Raw genomic sequence first — 8,717 nt, forward strand, 5'->3', positions numbered from 1 at the left:
CCTTCAATTGATGCTATTCCACTCAAGTAAGTATGTGCAGTGACATAAGATTGTGTTTTGGTGAATTTAATGTTCGCTTGGAAAGATATTATGTCATGGATGAATTAAATTCTACTGGAAATCGATCCTTGGATGTTGACCATGTCTTGATATCCATGATTTGGTGTGCATCTGATTCCAACTTGAGGCTAGTTTGGATATGGGATCATATATGTTCATGCTAGGAAAGTAATATGGTGAATCTCATGCCAATTTTGCGAGAATAATAGTCATGTGATTGCTTTGTTTGTAGGAAGATATGGCTTCAATTTCATGTTAATTTATCATCAAACGATCACGATTTGTAGTCTCGTATGCTCTGTTACAATTCTGATTGCATGCTGGAAGTCGTGGATTGAGCACGGATTAGATGGATTTTGTCTTAGCTTGGTTGTCTTTTTTATTGCCCATGGGCAAGTGATAACACGTGTTCAAGTTCCTTGTCAATTTCACATGTGCAGATGGTGCTAGTTGGCTGTAAATACCACTAGAATGAAATCAAGGACTGCATGTCAAAACAGAGGGTCTCAACTCCTAGGAGTCAACACTCACTTGTGAATATTCACATTGGCTTAATTCCTTAAAAAAGCAAAAACTATATGTCGACCCCCTAATTTGACTTACATTTTTTTTTTGTCTAGAAAAAATCAACTTCCAATTAAGTCCCAAATTTGACCCCCGTTTAATCGCCGCCCAAAATCACTGTTGAAGGTCTGATGCGGCAGTTAGTTGTAAATCCATGTGAGCTAACTACTCTCCAAAACAATGCTTTGTTGTTCTTAAAATCTGGGAAAAATCAAAGCAATTAGAGCTGGATTCTTCAATTCTTCAGACAGAAGTCTTCAAATTTTGCGTTCGGGAACCTTCAATTCATCAAACAGACTCACGCTTGAGAGAGTTGGTTTGTTGAGCTTCTAATAAACCAATTCTGAACACTACTGGTCTCATGATCCCAAGGACTGGTGCTTGACCAAAGATAGCATCTTCTGCAGGATCATTCTTAGTGAATCACCCGCATTCAAGGTATTTGATTGATTTTGATTATGGTTCTTCTGAATCGTGGATGGATAGCTATCTTCTTCAATGTCAAAGCTCATTTTAATTCATGGTTTTGCATCTCATGCGTTATTCTAGCTGAAAGATGCAAGCTTGATGCCCTGTTGCGGTGGGTGATCGTGTGCGGAAGAATTACATCCACATACTGTTCTCATATTTTGCCTATCGGAAAACTTAATGGAATGTTGATTCTTCCGCATTGCATTGTTTGTTGTGCATAATTAAGCATTGCTGATGCGGCTATGTGTTCGACAAACATTTTCAGAATATATGACAGATGACGGGTAGAATGATCAGATCCTTCTTCATTCATTTGATCTATTCATTTTGTACTTTCAGCTCTATGAAGATGAAAAGTGCCTATGAAAGAACAATTTTGGACTAAGCAGACTGTTCATGCTGAAGCTCTCAACTGGGTTTGCGTGATTACTGTTCATCGCCTGCGCGGCTCCCGTTTCCGGCCATTCTGGCTGGCCGATTGCGCCCATTCTTGGAGACATCATTCCTCTACATCTGATCTTGTCTCCTACCGATCGATGTTCCCTAGTATATCCTCCGAATATGGAATCTCGGATCTGAGTTTTTAGGGCTTGAAATTCTAAGTTCGCCATTTCCGAATGGCGTCTTCCTCTGAGGTAGCAGAAGATAACCAGGGTAAAGCCCATGTTGTTGCTCCGGTTGTGCACCCTCACTCCCCCACGCCCGCTCGTAACCCTGTTATGCGATACTCCTCGGCTCTTAGAGGACCTCACGCCCATTCTGGGCGTTCGCGAAGTAGGGGACGAAGTAGGGCTCGTAGGGCTCGTCCTCTGCTGGGTATTCTTGCCCAGCTGAATGCTGTTGGGCGTGATAACGCCTCCACTAGTCTAAATCGAAAGGATAGGAAGATCTCCTTCAGCCGTGACACTGCATCTATCCCTGCTCTACACGGTCGAGAGGCCAAAGGGCATCCGAATGCCCTAAATAAGGCGCCGGAGGAGCCAATTCCAAATGTACAGATCCCCCCGGTGAAGGAAACTCCCCCTTGCTCGCTCCTGGGCTGCTGTAACCCGTTCGGCAACCAAAGGCTATGGTCTATCCTTTGTTCCTCCGGCCACAATTGAGAACTCTAAGATTCTACAGATGCCGGAGGAGATCCTCGAATCTACTCATCCAAAATGGGAGGAATGTCTAGTTGGATACTACATTGGGAAGCGCCTACCCTTCCACCTCATGGAGGACGCCCTCAAGAATGCCTGGGGCCATCACTTGGTCAAAGTGATTGCTGCTGACCTTGGTTTTTACTTCTTTCACATTCCGGATAGTGAATTCAGGAGGAAAGTCTTGGATGGAGGCCCGATAACAGTAGCCAAAATCCCCTTGATCCTGCAACAATGGCACCCTATGTTGGAGCTCAAGAAATCAACTCATAATACTGTCCCCATCTGGATTCGTCTCAGGAACGTCCCTGTGGCTCTATGGTCTGCTGCTGGCATCAGTTTTCTGGCAAGTGGTATTGGTAAGCCCTTATTTGTTGATAATCGAACAGAACATATGGCAATGGTAGCTTTTGCTCGAGTTTGTATAGAAGTTGATACATCTAACTCCTTCCCTGAAGTTATAGAGTTTATGATGAAGGGTGAGCTTAGATCAGTGGCAGTCCAATATGAGTGGATTCCGACACTTTGTCCAACCTGCTCTTCATTTGGCCATAGATGCTCTGCCCCCAATTCCAGGTCCTTCTAAACCTGGTCCTTCGGTCCCGAAGGCACCTGTCCCTCGTCCAAACGAATGGCGTGAAGTGCGTGGTAAACGCAATAAGCACACCCCGGTGCCTGCAAATGATGGCTTGATGTATGATCCGGTCCCGAATCATCCTAACTCCCCCCGTTCTGAGGGAAACCAAATTGTAGATCCGATGCCTCAAACTCCAATGGCCCTTCATAGGCAACCAGAGTTAACCAGACAGGAGGATCATCATCCTTCCTTTGATCTGCTCCCTGCCACCTCTATTGACCCGGGTTCCACTGCTGTGATGCAAAGACACGGTTCCCCTGTCTCGAATAAGTCTGCACCTTCATCTGAAGATCTTGAAGATATCAGCTCCGATGACGGTGAATATGTATCCCCATGTAAGGTGCCCTCGTCTATACCGGAGGAACGCGATAAATCCCCCCCTCCGAAGGTCAATTAGGAGGCCTCTGTTCGTCAAAAAGGAATCCTCCGCTTTGAATCTGCTGAGGCGAGTATTCCTGCTGGCCTGAAGCTTATGCCACACTCGGCTAGGAAACGAGGTGGCAAGAAAAAGTAATCCTATTATCTCCTTCCTATGTTTTTTGGTGTTTGGAATATTAGGGGTCTTGGACAAGCCCTCAGACAAGCTAAGATTAGGAATTTTGTGAGGACTAATCGCCTCTGCTGTATTGGTATTTTGGAGACTAAAATATCCCCTGCTGCCCATTCCCATGTTTCGGCATCCCTTCTTCCTGGGTGGTCTTGGTCTACAAATTACTCTTATTCCATCAGGGGTCGTATTTGGATGGGCTGGAACCCCTTGGCCGCTTCTTTTTGCATCTCAGCTTGTACTGCTCAGGTTATTCATGGCCGGTTGGAGTGTTTTATTTCTAGTGTTGCGTTTAATCTTTCGGTAGTTTATGCGGAGCATTCTTTTGTCCTGAGAAGACCGCTTTGGAATGATCTGATTTCCACTAGTTCCATTTGTCTGGACATCCCATGGATTGTTGCTGGTGACTTCAATGCCATTCGTTATGCTTCCGACAGAGCTGATAGATCCAATTACCGGATCCCAGCCTTTGAAGACTTCGGAGATTGCCTCATCCAATCTGGTCTAGATGATCTCCACTTTGTGGGTAACAGGTTTACTTGGTCTACTTCATCTGGTCCTAATCGAAGGCAAAGGAAGATAGACAGAGTTCTTAGTAATGCAGCTTAGATCTCGACCTTCTCCTATTCGGAAGCCAACTTTCTCGCCCCTTGAGTGTCTGATCACTCTCCTATGGTGGTCAGGATTCTCCCTATTCCTAGCTCGCGTAAACCCTTCAAGTTCTTCAATTTCTGGATGTCACACCCCAACTTCTTTGAGTTGGTTCGGCAAATCTGGGAGCTGCGTATCTCTAGTACGCCTATGTTTGTCCTTTGTAGTAAGCTTAGGTCCTTTAAACGCAGACTCAAGTTATTAAATAGGGAGGCTTACTCTGATATTTCGGCTAGAACTTCGACGCGGACGCCTTCTTGTGGAAGCTCGAAACGCTATTCAGTTTGACCCTCATAATCAAGCTCTAGCTGATGCGGAAAAGGACCACCTCCGTGTCTTTTCTGACCTTCGCCTCAAGGAAAAAGCTTTCTACAGACAAAAAACAAGGGTCAGATGGCTTAAAGAAGGTGATTTAAACACCAGGTTCTTCCACCATTCGGTGAAGCGAGGCCATCTTCGGAATAGAATTCCGAACTACTTTGTTTTCATTGGCCACTGGAAAAGCCCCTGGCCCGAATGGATTTAATGTTGATTTCTTTAAGCAACCGTGGGATATTGTAGGCCCCTCCATTCTATTGGCAATTCGGGATTTCTTCTTTACGGGTCAGCTGCTTCGTGAGATCAACACCACTATTCTGACCTTGGTCCCGAAGTCCCCCAATGCCTCCACGGTAAATGACTTCCGTCCTATTGCTTGTTGCAACACTATATACAAGTGTATCACGAAGTTATTAGCCAACAGGTTAGCTTCTATGCTCCCATCTATAATTAGTCCCCCCCAGAACACTTTTGTTAAAGGGAGGAGGATAAGTGATAATATCATGCTTGCTCAAGAACTATTTGCTCACTTCCACAATGAGCCGTACTTTCCAAAGAACATTATTAAGGTTGATTTCTCCAAAGCTTATGACTCGGTTAGTTGGAACTTTATTGAGTCGACTCTCCAAGCATTTGGCTTCCCACCCACATTTATTGATCGAATTATGACATGCATCAAAACCCCCAAGTTCTCTATAGCTTTAAACGGTGAGTTGCATGGTTTTTTCCTTAGTGGGAGAGGCATCCGACAGGGGGACCCTCTGTCCCTATATATCTTTACTCTTGTAATGGAAGTTTTTACTGGCATTATTAATGCCCGCACTTGCAAACCTGGATTTCAGTTCTTCTGGCGTTGTAAACCCTCCAAGTTGTCCCATCTATTCTTCGCTGATGATGTGTTGCTCTTCTCCAAAGCAAACATACCGTCTCTAAGCCTTCTAATGGATGGAGTAAACACTTTTGCTGCCTGGTCTGGCCTCATCCCCAATCTTAATAAGAGTGAAATTTTTATCTCTGGGGGGCCTGACTCTTTGAAGAGTGCAATGGTTAATGCATCGGGTTTCAACCTTGGATCCTTGCCCTTTCGGTACCTTGGTGTCCCCGTAATTTCCTCAAGATTAGGCAAGGAAGATTGTGTATCTCTGGTGGATGCTATAATGAAGAGAGTTCAGTCATGGACTAACCGCTTCCTTTCAACTGCTGGTAGACTCCAACTTATTAGATCTGTTCTCCATTCCATTCAGGTGTACTGGTCTTTGGTTTTTATCCTCCCCTCCTTAGTTATTAATCGAATTGAGCAGATCTTCCGCCAATTTCTCTGGCGTGGCCCGAACCTTGGATCTGGTGGTGCTAGAGTTTCTTGGGAGGAAGTTTGTCTTCCTAAAGCGGAAGGAGGACTAGGTATTCACTCACTTCGAGTTAGTAATATTGCTACCATGACTAAGCATTTATGGTTGCTTTTCTCTGATAAGGAATCGCTCTGGACCAAATGGATCCATTCAGTGTTCTTAAAACACAAGAATTTCTGGATTGCGCCTAGGCCGACTGTGTGTTCTTGGTCTTGGAAGAAACTCTTTGGCCTGCGTGAATTGATTCAGAGGTATTTTACCTGGAACATTGGTAATGGGTTATCGACTTCTTTCTGGTTTGATACCTAGCACCCTCGTGGCCCATTCAACAAGTTATTCTCGGATCGTGACATATATTGCTCTTGTATCTCTCGGAATGCTTCCGTTGCTACGGGTATTGCTGCCCTGTCTATCCCGTCTAATGTAGCTGTTGCTATCCATACTTAGGTTGATCCTCTCCCCAGCCTCAACAGCCAGGATGACCGTCTGGTGTGGCTTGGCCACTCTTCAAGTCAGTTCTCTACTGCTTCTGCATGGACTATGATTCAAGCTAGAGGCTCCTTGGTTAACTGGTCTCGATTTTTCTGGAGCTCCACTCTTCCCCCGCGCTATCAAACCCATCTATGGCTGATCACTCGGAATAGACTGCCAACCCAGGTCTTGCTTCTGTCGTATGGGAGGATCCCGGATGTTTCCTGTGCCTTCTGCTCAAGTAGGCCAGATTCAATCGACCACATATACTTTGGTTGCTCAGTTACGGGTAGGTTGGCCTCTTTCTGGGCTTCTAAATGTAATTTGAGTTGGCGAAATGGTCCTTGGAAGGAGAATCTACAGTGGATGGTTAGCCATCTCTCGGACTCGTGCTTCCACCATTCCATTGCTCGCTTTGCATTTGCTGCCATGTGCTACCTTATATGGAAGGAGCGAAATAACATCATCTTTCAGAATCAAAGCCTATTCCTGCCCGCTCTCAAAGATCGTCTTCGGAAAGCTGTCAAAGATAGAGCCTCCACATTCTCAAGAGTTTCGGATAATCCGCGTAACCGAAGACTCCAAATGTGTTGGGGAATCCACCCTGCAATCTTTGAATAAAGTCTCTATACTGGCCTGTCTTCCTTGCGCTGTGAGATGCTGATGTTGTTGAATATGCGTCCTGCTCTCCCTTCGCAAGGCTGGTCTGCCTCTATTTCAGTTGTTGCTGAGATATTCCCCTCCGCATGCTCCTCAGCTTGGCAGGCTATGGTTCCCGGGTTCTTCGTGTTTGCCTGGTCCTTTTATTTTGGCCGTCGTGTTTGGCCTTTTGCAGCTTTTGCTGCAGTTGTTTCCTTTTGGCTTTTCAGCCCCCGCCTCCCATTCACTCAGTCTGACGCCTGTGTCATTTTGAGTGCATGTTTGGAGTCGCCTATCTGTTTTGCCTCTTTGTAACTCCTTGGTTCTTTAGCTATATTATTCTTACCTCTTACCAAAAAAAAAAAAAAAAAAAAAAGTGCCTATGAATATTGATTCTAGTCTTCTGAGCCATGGGTAAGGTGTTACTCATCCATCATTCTGCAGTAGATGACCCTTGAAATTATTGTTCTTAAACAAGGATAAACTGATTGGGCAAAGATGTCCTTTTTGCTTTCGTGATTGACTTCTCCGTTGTTTAGCCAGGACTTCTTAGTCTCATCTATTGTGTAGCCTTGCTTCATAAACAATCAATTGAGATGAATTAATGTGTCTATACGTGAAGTTAAGATTTGCCATATGAAACTACATTGCAGTTAGAAGCAGATGCTGCCATCTGGTTCTGACTTTAACGACCCACATGCTTGGTTATAGCATCCAAAATGATTGAGTCTTGTTTTGTAACTCAACGCCAATCTTCCTTACTGATGACGACTTTCTTGTTGTCAGCTTGGATCCTAGTAGTTGTTCTCATGGCCTAAAGAACCCACATCTTAGTTAAAAAAATTCTATTTGCGGATCAGCATTGATCCTGGCAGTTGAATGTAGAGACTATAAGGGAGCATTGAAGAGAGAGAGCTTTAACTGTTATTAATGGAGAATGTCTACTAGAGAAATTTCGCACTATTATTTTTTCACAAACCAACTTCTATTCTTTGAAGAATCTTTTTGCGATGTAAGACTATGTATGAACTCACTCACCTCAATTGTACCTGGGAAGCAGTGCTTTGTCCACGATCTCCTGCAAATCTGTGGTTTTCATATCCGGCGGGCCTTATTGTTCAACGACCAAGTCGAGTACATTAATGCCACAAGGGACATGCTGTGGTCCCTCGCCCGGAAGCTGGATCGTTGGCATAGGAGGAGCGGGGTTTATAGCCGATGGCAAGCTAAGTAGCAGGGGACAATCGGGGGTCCCTCAGTGCCAGATAGGCAGTTACTTTTTGTCCAGCGTGGATGCGCTTTCATGGAGAAAAAGATTGCGAGATAGCTGAATAGTTCTAGCATTTTGGAGGCGGTAGAGCTCAAAAGGCAATGTCAGTATAAAGAAATGGTGGAGGGGGTCCACTTATTTTCAATCGAAAATTGTATGGCCAGTTGCGGGCCGGGGATTTTGCTCTTCCGTCCAACAGCACCTTGACCATCTCTTCAACAGCTACTTTGAAAATTGCAATTCTGTAAAAAAAGATTCAAAGCTTGCTGAAGGATTCGGTTTCCGACTTCTTGATATTTTACAAGCGTGGTCATAAACTGCCAATACTCTGAAGAATTTTGCCAACATACGAATGGATTAATAAATTACCAACTTCTTATCAACATTGTAAGGGATTTAGTAATATCCAAATAAATTAATTTTATCAATGTCAAAATAAATTAGAAAATTATGTATTTTTTTCTTTTTATTTTAGACATGGTTTGTAAGTTTTTAACGATGTTATTAATTTACTTATGTCAGATTAATTTGTAAGTAACCTCTTAGCCTAGTTGGTTAGGATCTCACCCTAAGATCCGGGAGGTAAGGGGCTCAAAGCCCC

The 8,717-nt window shown here is 44.2% G+C and overlaps 1 long non-coding RNA gene across 1 annotated transcript; it reads left to right on the forward strand.

Moving 5' to 3' along the window:
- The first annotated feature begins 7,218 nt into the window (after positions 1–7,218).
- Positions 7,219–8,369, forward strand: LOC120295343. The gene is made up of 2 exons (XR_005552700.1): positions 7,219–7,260; positions 7,907–8,369. It is a non-coding gene; the product is annotated as an uncharacterized LOC120295343 (long non-coding RNA).
- Positions 8,370–8,717: the final 348 nt, after the last annotated feature.

The sequence above is a fragment of the Eucalyptus grandis genome, chromosome 7, assembly GCF_016545825.1.
Source record: "Eucalyptus grandis isolate ANBG69807.140 chromosome 7, ASM1654582v1, whole genome shotgun sequence".
Taxonomy (NCBI): domain Eukaryota; kingdom Viridiplantae; phylum Streptophyta; class Magnoliopsida; order Myrtales; family Myrtaceae; genus Eucalyptus; species Eucalyptus grandis.